The sequence below is a fragment of the Vidua macroura genome, chromosome 10 (genome assembly GCF_024509145.1).
Source record: "Vidua macroura isolate BioBank_ID:100142 chromosome 10, ASM2450914v1, whole genome shotgun sequence".
Lineage (NCBI taxonomy): Eukaryota > Metazoa > Chordata > Aves > Passeriformes > Viduidae > Vidua > Vidua macroura.
Window position 1 is genome coordinate 2,092,447 of NC_071580.1, and position 15,186 is coordinate 2,107,632.

The following is a 15,186-nucleotide window of genomic DNA, read 5'->3' on the forward strand; positions in this document are numbered from 1 at the left end:
GTTGTTGTAATTACACATATAATTATGATTATGCCTGGATTATGGAGGGAATTCCTCCCTGGGAGGGTGGCATGGAGGGCAGGAGCTGGGATGGGATTCCCAGAGCAGCTGTGGCTGCCCCTGGATCCCTGGCAGTGCCCAAGGCCAGGCTGGATGGGGCTTGGGGGCACCTGGGACAGTGGGAGGTGTCCCTGCCATGGCAGGGGTGGGATGGGATTTCAGGCCCCTTCCCACCCAAACCCCTCCATGGTTCTATAAAGATGCAACACCCCACTAAAAGTGGTGATCCCAAATATTTCTCCTCACGTGAACCTGTTGTTTAATTTAGCCACTACAGTAATGCCACATTTTTCCTCATTTCGTTCCCACTTTGCATCTCTGACAGTGAACTTTGGGGTGCTTCTGGTTCCTGCACTTCCCTCAAAGCCCCTCCAGTCGATGCAGAGGTGGGAGCAGCTCTGGAAGGGGTTGATGGTGATACCATCACTCGGTGGGCAAGTCCAGGGCTCAGCAAGAAGCAGATTCCTTTGGTTTGTGGTTTGTGGTTTGTGGCTGGGCATTAAAAGGGGAAAAAGGACTGCAGGAACTTCTATAATTCTTCTCATAATTTGGGTCATCTTCCTTCATCAAGGAAACCACGAGGGGAAAACCGCGGAACTCCGAGCAGATATTTTGGAACAGCATTTGAGAAAAATTCCTTTTATTAGGAAAGGAGGTGAACCTTGACGTGGTTTCACCACTTTTTAAAAAACAAATTCAATTCCTGCCTGCTGGCCCTGAGCTGGCAATTCCCTTGTTGGAAAAAGAGTGGGAATGTTGGGGAACACCTGGAATCAGGTCCTCAAAATGTCCCTACCAGCACCTTCCCATACCTGTCCTAAAAGGCTCTTCCCAGCTGCAACCATGGAAGCTCTGCCTCCAAACCATCGTGTTCCTTGCTAATGGCTGAGCTAGGGAAAAGGAATTGAAAAGCAGGAATGTCAAAAAAAAGGAGATTGCCAAAATCCTGAGGAGCTTTCATCTCCCTCAAAGCCAGGAGAAGCATGGACTTTTGAGGAAGGGATATCTGGAAAGTTGGGAGAGGTGAGAAATGTTTCCACTCTCGCTTTTTCTAGCTTGTAATTATCTGTTTTTTAAATTTATTTTCTTTCCCTTTCCTTTTCCTTTTCCCTTTCCCTTTCCCTTTCCCTTTCCCTTTCCCTTTCCCTTTCCCTTTCCCTTTCCCTTTCCCTTTCTCTCCTTCTCCTTCTCCTTCTCCTTCTCCTTCTCCTTCTCCTTCTCCTTCTCCTTCTCCTTCTCCTTCTCCTTCTCCTTCTCCTTCTCCTTCTCCTTCTCCTTCTCCTTCTCCTTCTCCTTCTCCTTCTCCTTCTCCTTCTCCTTCTCCTTCTCCTTCTCCTTCTCCTTCTCCTTCTCCTTCTCCTTCTCCTTCTCCTTCTCCTTCTCCTTCTCCTTCTCCTTCTCCTTCTCCTTCTCCTTCTCCTTCTCCTTCTCCTTCTCCTTCTCCTTCTCCTTCTCCTTCTCCTTCTCCTCCTTCTCCTTCTCCTTCTCCTTCTCCTTCTCCTTCTCCTTCTCCTTCTCCTTCTCCTTCTCCTTCTCCTTCTCCTTCTCCTTCTCCTTCTCCTTCTCCTTCTCCTTCTCCTTCTCCTTCTCCTTCTCCTTCTCCTTCTCCTCCTTCCCTTTCCCTTTCCCTTTCCCTTTCCCTTTCCCTTTCCCTTTCCCTTTCCCTTTCCCTTTCCCTTTCCCTTTCCCTTTCCCTTTCCCTTTTTCTTTTTTTTTTCTTTCCTTTTCTCAGATTTGCCACTTTTCCTCCAAGGAATTCATTCCCCAGGGAGCAGATAATGGAGAGGGGCCTGTCAAGGTATCCCAGTGCTGTTTCACCAGGCTTAATCTCAGTTTTAAACCACTTTTCCCTTCAGGAAATGGCTGCTGAAGCATTTTGAGCAACGCGGACTCAGCTTTTAAAGGGCATGAAAGTTAAAATGCAAAACTAAATTCAATTAAATATTAAATTTAAAGCCACTTGCACTGAAAACACTGAACTGTGAGGAAGCAAAGCCAGCTCTGGAAATTGAGGTGCTGAGGTGTGGGTCAAGATTCCAGAGTTTTTTCTTCCAGGAGCTGGGATCAGCCCTGATTTAGGAAATATTCAGGGTTCATCCCAGGAAAACAAGACCCTGACTTGCTAAAAATTAAGTAAATGAGGCTTAGTCTGGAATGTTTATTAGAATAATAACCAAAAAAAAAAAAAAAAAAGCCCCAAACCCAAGAAAACCCAAAAGATATTGCAGTGATGGATGGTTTTAATTAGAAGTAAGTAAAGGCCACTTTAAAAAAGCTTTAATTTCAAGCACTTTCTGTATTTTAGTGCTCCTGGAAGGCAAAGAATATTAATTCCTGGAGCAAGAATTGGAGAAGTAATTTGGCTTGGCTTTAATTTAGTAATGATACAATCTAGCTATAATTAAATGGGAGCAAAAAAAAAAATCTGGGGAACAAAATTCAGTTAATTTAGGTCCAAACTTGGTTTGTTCCTCTGTAGTTAATTTGCTTTTTAAATTGGGAAGCATCACCATTTTCAGGTAAATAGAAGTGCTATCAACAACCCATAAATTCCACAGTATTATTTAAGTAGTTTGTGAGGGAAAAAATGGTAGGAAAATCCTTAAATTAAGATTATCCTGGAACATAAACTTCTCTCTAGTTGAGAGGCCTGATTGTGACAAAAGTTAAACCGTTGTGATTTATGTTATTGACTTTGAGATTTGACTCTGTTGTTTTTTAAATAAGTGTTGCTAGATTAAATTTGACTTTTTTGATTTCCCAGTCCATGAAGATTGTTGATACGTTCAGAAACACAAAATCAAATTTCAAAACAATTTGCTAAATCTTCCACAATATCCTTGAAAAATAAAATTTTAAAGCTTGGAGGAGCCACGTTCAAATTCCTTTCTTTATGAAGGTAGAAAGATGCCCATCCACAGCAGACATTTCGTAATGAGAAATTATATTTATTAACTTTTAAAATGAGTCTCTGCATGCATCTGGATAATTTGGCTCTGTCAATATTGATCCCTGCTTTTTTTGTTGTTGATCCCTCTGGGAAATGGATTCTCTCTGTAATATTCCCGGGGCTGATGTTGGTTGTTGATTCTGCAGTTTTATTCCAGAATAAATAATGCTAATTTCATCTTTCTAAGAAGGAGGAGAAACTTCCTTAATCCCAGGCAGAGATAGAAATAGAAGTGACAGCTAAAAATAAAAATAAAAAAAAAAAAAAAGAAAATAAATTGGAATTTCCTGCCCTTCTCCAGCTCTTGGAATAGTGCTGGTGCTGAGGAGGGAGGGTAAGCCTGTGGCTCTTTGAAGAGCTTTATCAGTGCTCCTCAAAAATATCAAAGGAGAAACTTATTCCCTGCAAACAGAGTTGTGCTTGCAGCCTCTTGGGCTGGATCTGACACAGCTCCCGTGCACCATGAGGTGACTTCCTGAATATTCGGTGGAAAATGGCATTTTCAGGGATGACATCCTTTTTCTGAGGCCGTTTTTAACTTCCATGACCATTTTTCAGTTTTGTGTTAATTTTATTCTGAGGGCCGTGGGCTCCTCCTTGGCTCCTAGGCTGTAGCACAGTGGTAAACCCCAGTTTTAGGAGTTTAAATCCTACAAATTTCCATTGAACAAAGTTTAATTTTGCAGTGGTTGTGAGTGCCTCCAGTCGCAGAGTTTTGATGCCATGCCTCCCAAATTGGCAGCTTTTTGTTTGATGAAATGTTCAGCCCTGCTCATCCTCCTCTGATTACTCACTGTTATCTCCTTGGGTGAATTTGCTTCTTCTGGATGTCCTTTGGAATTAGTTATTTTGTTTAAAATGAGAGAAGAACAGGATCCTATTTCACCTGAACAGGTTTCTAAATTATTGAGAAAAAGGAATTTATGCAATTGTGTTTTCAGATCCCTCCTCCTGGTCATTTTAAAATGACTTTATAGTTGGTGTAGAAATACATTTTCAACAACTTCTGTAAAGAAATCCTCTTTTGTGTCTGTCTTAATTACTGGCTTATCTCTTATTTTTATTTTACTGCTCTTTCTATTTCATTCCCAATCCTCCATCCATCAAAAATCTTTCTAAACAGCTGAATAAAAAGTGCACATTTTTCTCCTGTTTAATGCAAGCCAGGCTGTGATGGCTGTGACATCTCTTACTAAGAGAGAACAAAGAAACCACTCAACTCCAAATAATCCAAGTCTGCCTTGTCAGAGCTGGGGTATGGGGCCTATTAAAGCTTTCTTGCAAAAGCAGTGGTGCTTAATCAAACTTACAGACCTTTGTGGGCCTGGTTCTGCATTGGCAGAAATAAAGAAAAAAAAAAAAAAAAGAAAATATTAAATAAAAATCTTTAGAAAATGTTCCAGTGCTGCCTCTGAGCTAGCATGAAATAATTCTGCAGCAGTTTCCTGTGATCATCTGCTGCTGAAGGAACCTGAGAGAGGCTGGACTGGCCAATTTTGGCAGATCATGGCAAAGGCTTTTCCTTCCCTTTGGCAGATGCTCAGGGAAGTGATTCCAAGAGCTCTTGATGGTTTTTTGGGATCCTGAGCCAAGCCTGCCCAGCACCATCAAGGTCGTAGGCTGCATTCAAAGAGCCAGGGAAGGATCCAAAGAGATTTGCAAAAATGTGGTTTATTTTGCATATCCAAGTGGGAATTTGGGAATGGGAATATGGATGTTGGCACCTCAGCCTGAAAGGACGGACCGTTAACGATCAGGTTTGCACCAGGGTTTTATTCCTGACATTTTAGTGCAGGTCTGATTTATGGGGTTTATTATTCCCCTTTAAGGGATGATGTGTCTGCATCCAAACCCAGGAGGTGCTCTGGGAGCTTAAAAAGAGGAAAGGGAAAATGCTTCCTTTTTTGGAAGCCCAATTAGGGGGATAAATGGCACAGATGACTTCACTGATTTGTGTTCCCTGTGATTTCTGGGATGAAACACAACCCACAGGCTGCTCCTCTGCTCCTCGGGGCTTTGGGTAGTTTACTGTTTGTGCCTGTAAAAACACAACAGGGAATACCTGAACATATGCTGGAGCTACATGGGAGCTGGGAAACATCAAATGCCTCTTCCTGAAGTGTTTGTGTGCAGAAGAAAAGAGCTCTGACTCTCTGATTTCCAAACCCTGTTGGAACACGATTTTGGAAAACACTTCACCAGAGGTGCTGCCTCTTAAATACCTGAATCATCCTAAAAATCATCCTGAAAATCTCTTCTTGTTCATTAAAACAAACTTCCCCCTCGATGGGTTCATCTGTCAGGGCAGGGCTCCACTGCCCACAGGGTTCCTTGGTTATTTAACGTTTCCTTCAATATTCGAGGAGGAAAATAAAAAAATAGATAAATAAAAAAGGGAAATGATTCCACAGCTCTTGCAGCTCTCATCTAATGAAACATTTTCCTGCAAAATATTGAAGTGCCAGCACTCAGGGAGCTCTGGGTAAGGATGGGCTGAGCACCTGAAGTGGTTCCTGCTGGGATGAGCTGATCCAGCCCAAATCCAGCGTTCCTGGGATCTGCGGATGAGCTCCTCAGGGATTCTCTGTCTGAATCCCTCTGAACAAAATGTTATTTAAAATATGATCCTAACAGGGAATCCGCCCAGTGATGGCTCCTGTGCTGAGCTGTAGTAAAATCCTCAAATGTTTTGGCTAAAAGGAGGAAGGTTTTCAAATTTATGGGAAATACTGGGTTCCTTTGGGATTTTGGGAAAGGGAAGCTTGCCTGAAATGACTGAAATTCTCTTTCCTTATGCTAAAAGGTGGAAATCTCAGAATTAATCTGATTCACAGAGAATTTCCAGAGTGAATTTTTTGTTTCTTGTTCAAGATATTTAGGGTAAATTTTAGATTTTAGATTAATTTTGAAATATCTGGATTAGATAGTTTGAATTTTATCCATTTTCATGGCTTTGCTGTTTCATTTCCGTTTAAGTGGATTTAATGATAAGAAATCCTTTAAAAATGATCTCAAGGTGTCTTTTAAGGACTCATTAATTAATTTCTTTGGCTTTTGAGATGTGACAGCCTTATTTGTGCATTTTCCTTGCTGCTGTGATAGTCTAGGAATGCTAAAAATGCTAAAACTAAATTACATCTCACTTTGCTCGGTTGACTTTGGCTCAATTGCTTTTATCAGCCAGCAGATGACACTTGCAGGTCATTTGTCCTCATTGGGATTCTGAAGTGGCTGAGCAATTTTTTATTCATTCTGGAAGTATTTATTTTAATGATATTTTTGCCTGTTTTACTGTGGTTTTCAGTAAAGGGCGTTATGTAGGCATTAAAACTAACAGACAGTTCAAAAGAGAAAAAGACCCAGTTTTATTCACACATCTGGTATTTATAGAATTCCAAATGTGACCGTGGATTGGAGGATGGAATTACCACCTCTCCAACCACACTGGTCCAAAGATCAACCAATCATTTCTCTCCACCCACAGAGAAATATGGAAACTATTCTATTTATACACGAAATTTGTGGGAATTCCGGCTCTCAAATATGTAAACATTATTAGAAGGCTAAAGAAATTTTATGAGAACTTTAAAACTTTGAAAAGAACTATAAAAGAAAACTTAACACTTTTAAAAATCAGGGCCACAAGTGACCAGTGTAATATTTATGGAACCCTCTGTGCCACTAAAGTTTCTCATTTGGTGGATGCAAAGTTTCTTCCACCAGTGGAATCCATCAAGATTCTGATGGCAAACATCACGTTTCTAAATCCAGCTGCAACTTAAGGGATAAAATTAACATATTTTGGCAGAGGTCGTGCTCTGAAAATTTCCTGTTTCTCTTATTAGCTAGATAATGAGTTTTTGTGGGATCTCAGACTGGTTTGGGTGGGAAAGGGACCTTAAAGGTTTCATTCCAGGCTGGCAGCAGATGGATCTGGGAGCAAGGAATGTTGGTTCAATCCAATTCCAGCCATGGAATCACAGAAGAGTTTGAGTTGGAATTGGCCTCTGGTGATTGTCTGCTCCAACCCCTCTGCATCCAGAGCATCTTACACAGGAGCACATCCAGGTGGGAATTTCCAATAAGAAAATCATGGAGAGCAAACAGCAAAACCTCATCAGCACCAAACTGCTCCTGTACATGGTGAAATTGTTGTTATAACAAAGTTCTCTTGGAGAGGCTGAGTAAAAACTGATTTTTATTTATGTTTTTTTCCAGATATTTGCTTTGGAAACCCTTCCCAGCCTGCAAATGGGAGCACTTCCCAAAGCTCCAGGAATGAGGCAGTCAGGTAAATTTTACTGGGGGATGAAATGGATGAATTTTGGCTTTGAAGCTGTGGGAGGAAAAGAAAAAGAACTCTTGTCAGACACCTGTAGTTCAAAGCCAATTCACATGCCCTGACTCTGCCTAAATCATCCTCATTTGCAATTCAGCTCTCAGGGATAAGGAGTTTCCTTCCATTTGGGCTCCACATGGGGTTCTCAGGAAAGGCTGAAGTCAGCTCAGAGAATCACTCGAGTTAATGCAGAAATGAGGCCCAGGGGTTCAAACGGAGCCACAGGACGCAGCTTTTGAGATGGAAAGGCAGGAGGCCAAAATCAGATTTAAAGGATATTTATTGGGGGGAATTGGGCCTTTATTAAAGATCTGCATTTCCAGATCACAGAGTGATTGCTGCTTTTTAAAGGGGCATTGAGCATGGAAGATTAGAGAGATTTTGGAATTTTTTGGGTGTGGTTTTTATATGTTAAAAGGAACGTGGAATCACAGAATGATTTTGGGCAGGAAGGGACATTAAAGCTCATCCCATTCCACCCCTGCCATGGCAGGGACACCTCCCACTGTCCCAGGCTGCTCCAAGCCCCGTCCAACCTGGCCTTGGACACTTTCAGGGATGGGGCAGCCACAGCTGCTCTGGGAATTCCATCCCATCTGGGAATTCCATCCCAGCCCCTCCCCACCCTCCCAGGGAGGAATTTCATCCCAATATCCACCATAAATCCACTCAGAGTTTAAAGCCCTTCGTCTGGCCGCAGTTGGATCTCCTCAGCCAGCTGCTCCAGAGGCAGCTCCAGTGGCACAGGTGAAGTTTCCCACTGGGAATCTCCAGCAGTTTTGCTGGATAATGGGGTAGAGCATGGGAGAAATAACAACAGAAACGTCAGCACAGAATGTCCTGGAAAACAATTCAAAAGCTCACTGCAGAGCCAAGCTCAGAGAGGCTGAGGAACCTCAGAGAGGCTGAGGAACCTCAGAGAGGCTGAGGAACCTCAGAGAGGTTGAAGAACTTCAGAGAGGCTGAGGAACCTCAGAGAAATTGAGGAACCTCAGAGAGGCTGAGAAACCTCAGAGAGGTTGAGGAACCTCAGAGAAATTGAGGAACCTCAGAGAGGCTGAGGAACCTCAAAGAGGTTGAGGAACCTCAAAGAGGTTGAAGAACCTCAGAGAAGTTGAAGAACCTCAGACAGGCTGAGGAACCTCAGAAAGGCTGAAGAACCTCAGAGAGGCTAAGGAACCTCAGAGAGGTTGAAGAACTTCAGAGAAGTTGAGGAACTTCAGAGAGGCTGAGGAACCTCAGAGAAGTTGAGGAACTTAAGAGAAGCTGAGGAACCTCAGAGAGGTTGAAGAACTTCAGAGAGGCTGAGGAACCTCAGAGAGGCTGAGGAACCTCAGAGAGGTTGAAGAACTTCAGAGAGGCTGAGGAACAGCACCCATGGAGTTGTCTGGGTAAGAAAAGCCCTCTAAGGCTGAGTCCAGCCATTGGCCCAGCCAAGGCCAGCCCTGGTCCATGTCCCACGGGAGCAGGAGAGCGCAGGGGGACACCAGGATCCCCATCCTGCTGCTTCTCCTCCCCACACCCCACGCTCAGCTTGGCGTTTCCCCAGGAGGGACGTGCCCATGTCCCAGTCCTGGAGGGCAGGAATGGCGCAGGGATTGCCTTCATCATTTGCAGCCCCATTTTTGGGCTGAAACCCAAAAAACTTTGCTTAAAACCCTGCGAGTTCTTTGTGTAATAGTTTGGAGCTCTGTCTTGGTGCTGGAGCTCGGCCTCTTGCACTCAGGGGAGTCTTTAAGGTACCAGGGCATTGAGAGAGGCTTGGGTTGAAACTTGTCAGGGGGAAATAACAACCTGCAATTGCTCAGCTTCCTGATTAAAAACCCACAACAGTGGCTGAGTGAGAGCAACGTTTTCTCAAGCATTAGCAATACTTTAATTCAACACTGCAGCAACAACAACAACAAAAAAGGATTTTATTGCTCTCTATTTTATGGATCATGAATTTAACTGAGCTAAATAGACAAAGTCCAGGTGAATAATGCTGCTTTAGTGAGCTGCTGACCACATTTCCTCCTGCATTTCACTAACGATTTATTTTTTGTTCTGCTTACTCAGCTTTTCACATTTTGACCTCCAAAGAACAGCAAGGAAACCGAGGCTCCGTTTGCCTTACAAGGTTTGGTGCACCTGCTCTGGTAGGTTTTTTCTCTTCTGAATGGATTTCAGTCAAACTTTGAAGAATATTTGTTTTTAGGGCCCACTTTGGTAGCTCTGTCAAATGAATTTGTTTATGATGGTCCCTGTTCCCTTTTCCTTTTCCTTTTCTTTTCCTTTTCCTTTTCCTTTTTCCTTTTCCTTTTCCTTTTTCCTTTTCCTTTTCCTTTTCCTTTTCCCCTCCCCTCCCCTTCCCTTTTTTCCTTTCCTTCCCTTTTTCCTTTCCTTTCCTTTCCTTTCCTTTCCTTTCCTTTCCTTTCCTTTCCTTTCCTTTCCTTTCCTTTCCTTTCCTTTCCTTTCCTTTCCTTTCCTTTCCTTTCCTTTCTTTCCTTTCCTTTCCTTTCCTTTCCTTTCCTTTCCTTTCCTTTCCTTTCCTTTTCCTTTCCTTTCCTTTTCCTTTCCTTTCCTTTCCTTTCCTTTCCTTTCCTTTCCTTTCCTTTCCTTTCCTTTCCTTTCCTTTCCTTTCCTTTCCTTTCCTTTCCTTTCCTTTCTTTCCTTTCCTTTCCTTTCCTTTCCTTTCCTTTCCTTTCCTTTCCTTTCCTTTCCTTTCCTTTCCTTTCCTTTCCTTTCCTTTCCTTTCCTTTCCTTCTCTCCTTTTCCCTTCCCCTTCCATCTCCCAGGATTTTGCCTTTTGGGGGGCACAGTATGGACAGCAAAATGTCTTCAAGTGGTTTCTTTGATGAAATGTTACCTCTGTTTCCCAGCCCTAAATTGAATAAATAATAAACCATAAAAATGGAATGACTGTAAAGCCAGTGCATGATTGGGTTTTTGGGATTTGGCTGCTCTTCCATCCCCGCTGTCCCTGCTCTGGAGCTGGGATGTTTGAGTGGTGATTCATGGCTCCATTACTGCCTTTACTCCTTCAAGAGCACCTGGAGGGAAAATGTTTCACCATTACCCTGAAGAGCTGAGCTGCTTTTTTGCGTAGTTCCAAATCTTCCATTTAATTCCACTTTAATTTAAATGTTTCCTGTTAACTTTCTACATTATTTTGTTGGCTTAAAAGAAGTTTCTTTGTTTTTTTTACCCTCTAAACTTCACCGAGGGAATGTGAAAGCTCCAGTTTTATTTTGTTCCGCTGTAACGTTTCCTTCCTGACATTAAATTATTTTGTTTATAGGAGTTGCCAAGTAAATTCAACTCCATGTTTCAGCTGGAAAAGGTGGCACATTCCTGGTGTGCAAAACACCCTGCTCCCACTTTTCCTGAGCAGTTCCCCAAAAGATGGAAACAGCCTTTTTTGGGGGTGGTGAAAATAATTAAGGCAACGTTTCTGTTGCATTAAAGTATTTTAATTTGGAGGGATCAGCTCCTTAACCAACATGTGGGGTAAATATCCCAAAAAGCCTCAAATTCTGTTCTTTTGCTGAGTCCTACCAGGAGATTTTGTGGTTTTCTGGGAGGGGAAGTGTGATGGGATGAGGTTGGTGGTTGTGTGTGCAGCTCACGGCTCAGTAATTCCACATCTCCCAAAATATTTTGGGAATATCAAACCTTGGAGGGGAAGATAATTGGATTAACTGCTCCCAGCTGCATTGTGTGCCTGGCTCCACTAAAATCAAAACTATTAACTCCCAAACTTTGGGAAATGGATCTGTTATTGCTAAAATTTTAAATGAATTAACGTTCAGTGACGTGTGAGGTCAGTTCCAATAAGAGCTCTTAAAAAGGGGGGAAAAGCCATGAGCAATCTTCATAATTTTGTAATTAACACACAGGATCTGAAACAAATTTAATCGTTTAAAGCTAAATTTTCATGAAGGAGCAAGAGAAAAGAGTGTCCCAGAGAATAGATCATTATTTCAATTTAAAATTTTTGATTTTGAGCGCTGGAAAACTTTCTGCACATTTCTATGCTCAAACCATTTCTGTGTTTTCACCTTAAATTTGGGCTGTTCAGGGAGGAAAGGGAAGAGGGAAAGGTGTGAGAACCCTGAAGGGAGTGGCTGTGGATGCACCAGAACATCTTTGAAGCCCTCAGGACACCTCCAGAAGGGTTTTATAGAGAAAACAAACCCCGTGGGATCCTTTTCTGTTGCTGTAAGGTAGAAAAATGATAAAAAAGGGCTTCATAAAATCAAGCCTGCTCTCCTAAAATCAGTGCCTGGCCTTGTCAGGCTGGCGCTTTGCAGGTTCCCATGTGAAAGCAATCCTGGTGTGAGCATTTCTTTAACACAGCAATCTATTCCTGGGTGAAAAAAACAACCAGCACCTGTATAAACTGCTTTTACACCGTTAGAAAAATGAAAACTCACAAACAACTTTTCAGCACGTGGTTTGAGTGACCAATGAATACAGAATAACAGCTTGTTATTAATTAATAAAGTAATTGGCAAGAAAGCTGCTGAGCAACTGCAGTCACCCACGAGTTCTGTAAAACTGGATAAAAATGTGAATAAAGAATGGGCTTTTCCCACCATGAAGAAAATGGAGTCCATGTGATTTATTCCCACACTTGTCCATGGAATATTTGGCTTTTCCCAGGAGTTTGTCTCCCATTCTGGCTATTCCTGTATCAGTCACAGCCAGGATTGCTCCGGGCCAGGGGATGAGGCTTGAGCTGCAAGGAACACACAGAGAAAATGTGTGGAAAATCACAGTGCCAGGGGTTTGTTCCTTGCTGGATTGAGATAAAGAGGAGCAGCAGCACTGACCAGACAGCCCTCGGGACATTTCTTGGTTTTTTTTCTTGAAATCTCCTTGCTTTACCATCATTATTATTATTATTTTATAAGGCACTAATGGCATTTAAAAATACTTTAAATTAAGAAATGTAAAGAAATCATTGTAGGAGGGACAAGAGGTAAAATGAATCGATAAAACTTTAAAATAAGTGAATATTTATAATGATTTTGCTGATAATACTGTTGCATTACTGGATGCAGTGACTGGAGTAATTAGTACAAGCTGCAAGTAAATTGGTGTGAAATAATAATGCTAAAAGATGGTTTTAATTGCTTTCATCTTCTATTAAAATGATTTTTCCAGGGGTATTCTGTGATTTCTTATTGAATCTTCCAGATTTATTTTACTTAAAATGAATGGTGTAATTTTAAAGAATTTAAATAATTCATTCCTATTTTGTGGGACACTCTTTCCTCCTGCTCTTTCATAAAATATTAGCTTGAAAAGCTTAAATTTGTTTAATATCCCTGCATGTTAATTAGGAAATGATGAAGATTTTCCAGGCAGAAGCATAAATTTTAAAATGGTGCTGAAGTCCTACCCACAGATAATAAATCCCAGTTATATCACCAATAATTGAGTATTAAAATTGATACTTTCAATCACTAATAAAGCAATAAATTTGGCACTGAGGCTGAAATAAGAACAACATTTCCTTCTTCTCTTTTGGTTTCATAGGGGTTTAATGAAATATTTGCATGGTGAGCTTCAGGTGCAATAATCCCATAAATCAGGTGGGGATTAGGAGAATAGGGGACAGATTTTAAGGCTAAATAGGAATTTCTTCCCTCCCTGGAAAATGGGATTTTGGGTTACCAGAGGTGCTCAGGAGTGTCTGTGCCCTGCTGAGGGTAAGGACAGGATGGTGCCAACCACAACGTGGTTTCCATGAGAAAATGGGACTTTTTGGAGTTTTTCATGGAAATATTTGAAGAACGACCCCAGAGGAGGCACCAGGATGATCTGAGGGGTGGAGCAGCTCTGCTGGGAGGAAAGGCTGGAGAACTGGGATTGTCCAGCCTGGAGAGGAGAAGCTTTGGGGTGACCTCACTGTGGCCTGGAGGAGCTGCAGGAAAGATGGAGAGAGACTTTGGAGAAGGGATGGAGGGACAGGACACAGGGAATGGCTTCAAATGGACAGAGAGCAGGGTTAGGTGGGATTTGGGAAGGAATTCCTGGCTGTGAGGATGAGGAGGGGACTAGGATGGGATTCCCAGAGCAGCTGTGGCTGCCCCTGGATCCCTGGCAGTGCCCAAGGCCAGGCTGGACATTGGGGTTGGAGCACCTGGGATAGTGGGAAGCGTCCCTGCCATGGCAGGGCTGGGATGGGATTTCAGGTTCCTTCCATCCCAAACCAATCCATGATTCTCTCATAAGAAGAATTCCCACTAGCCAGGCTCCAGTTTCACCAGTGCTTCACAATGTTCCATCCTATTTTGGTTTAAGGATTGTTTAAATGAATAAAACTTGAAAGCAATTGAACCAAAGCTGCGAGTGCTCCGAGTTGAACGGGGAGGTTTAAATTCAGCAAACATTCATGGAGCTCCTAAATTCCCCATTCCTTTTTTTTTTTCCTATTTCATTGTTTCCAGGCTTTTACAAACAGCAATTGTCACGCTGGTAATTACAGCACTGCAGATTTTCCAAATGCCCTTATTTTTTGTCCTTTTGCACTCGAGCACAGCCCTCATCCCTTCTCCTTTGGGATGTTATAACGTGGGAAAATTGGTCTGAAAGATTGCCCTGTTTTAAGGCATTTTCTGAAGCACCTCTAGTTTAAAAAAACATCATTTTGTGGGAATGACAGCTTGATGCTCTGTGAATATCCCTGCTCTCATCCCCCACCGCAGCAGCCTCCAGCAGTTTTATTTACCACGCACTCCCAAGGATTTTGGATTTTGTAGCCTGCAAGGACAGGTGGAAGCCAAGCTGGGATGCAGCACCCTCGTTTTTCCTTGAAATTTGGGAGAGCAAAGTGGTTTTTTTTTTTTCTTTTTGGGAGTCACAGAATTCTTTGGAAAGGATCTCTGGGATCCCTGAAATGCCACATCCACAGGGCTTTCAAATCCCTGCAGGGATGGGGAGTCCAGCCCTGCCCTGGGAAACTGTGCCAGGGCACAGTTTCTCCTTTCTGTGGAGAAATTTTCCATCATATCCAACCTAAACCTCCCCTGGCACAACTTGAGGTCATTTCCTCTTGTCCTATCACTGATTCCTGGGGAAAAACTGACCCCAACCTTCCTTCAGGTGATTGCAGAGAGAAATAAATTCCCTTCTGAGCCTCCTTTTCTCTTGGGATGCAGAATCTGTGTTTCCTTCAGGTTTTTTTTTTGGTTCCTTCAGGTTTTTCCAGCTTCCTTCAGGCTTTTCCAGGTTCCTGAAGGTTTTTTCAGGTTCCTTCAGGCTTTTCCAGGTTCCTTCAGACTTTTCCTTTAGGCTTTTCCAGGTTCCTTTAGGCTTTTCCAGGTTCCTTCAGATTTTTCCATGTTCCTTCTGGCTTTTTTAGGTTCCTTCAGGTTTTTCCAGCTTCCTTCAGGCTTTTCCAGGTTCCTGAAGGTTTTTCTGTGTTCCTTCAGGCTTTTCCTTCAGTCTTTTCCAGGTTCCTTTAGGCTTTTCCAGCTTCCTTCTGGCTTTTCCAGATTACTTTAGGTTTTTCCAGGTTCCTTGAGGTTTTTTGGGGTTCCTTCAGGCTTTTCTAGCTTCCTTCAGGTTTTTCCAGGTTCCTTCAGGCTTTTCCTTTAGGCTTTTCCAGGTTCCTTCAGGCTTTTCCAGGTTCCTTCAGGCTTTTCCAGGCTGGGATGCAAAGGCAGAAGTCTCTGAGAATGAATTATTCAGCACAAATCGTGCTCGAGGTCCATGGCTGCAGAGCTGCTGGCTTGACCCAACAGCCTCTGCAGTTCCTACAAATTATGTGAAAAATCAAACAGAAAAGCGTGATAGCTGGGGTTGACCAAAAGGTTGAAATTTCCCTTAAAAAATAAACAGGGAAACA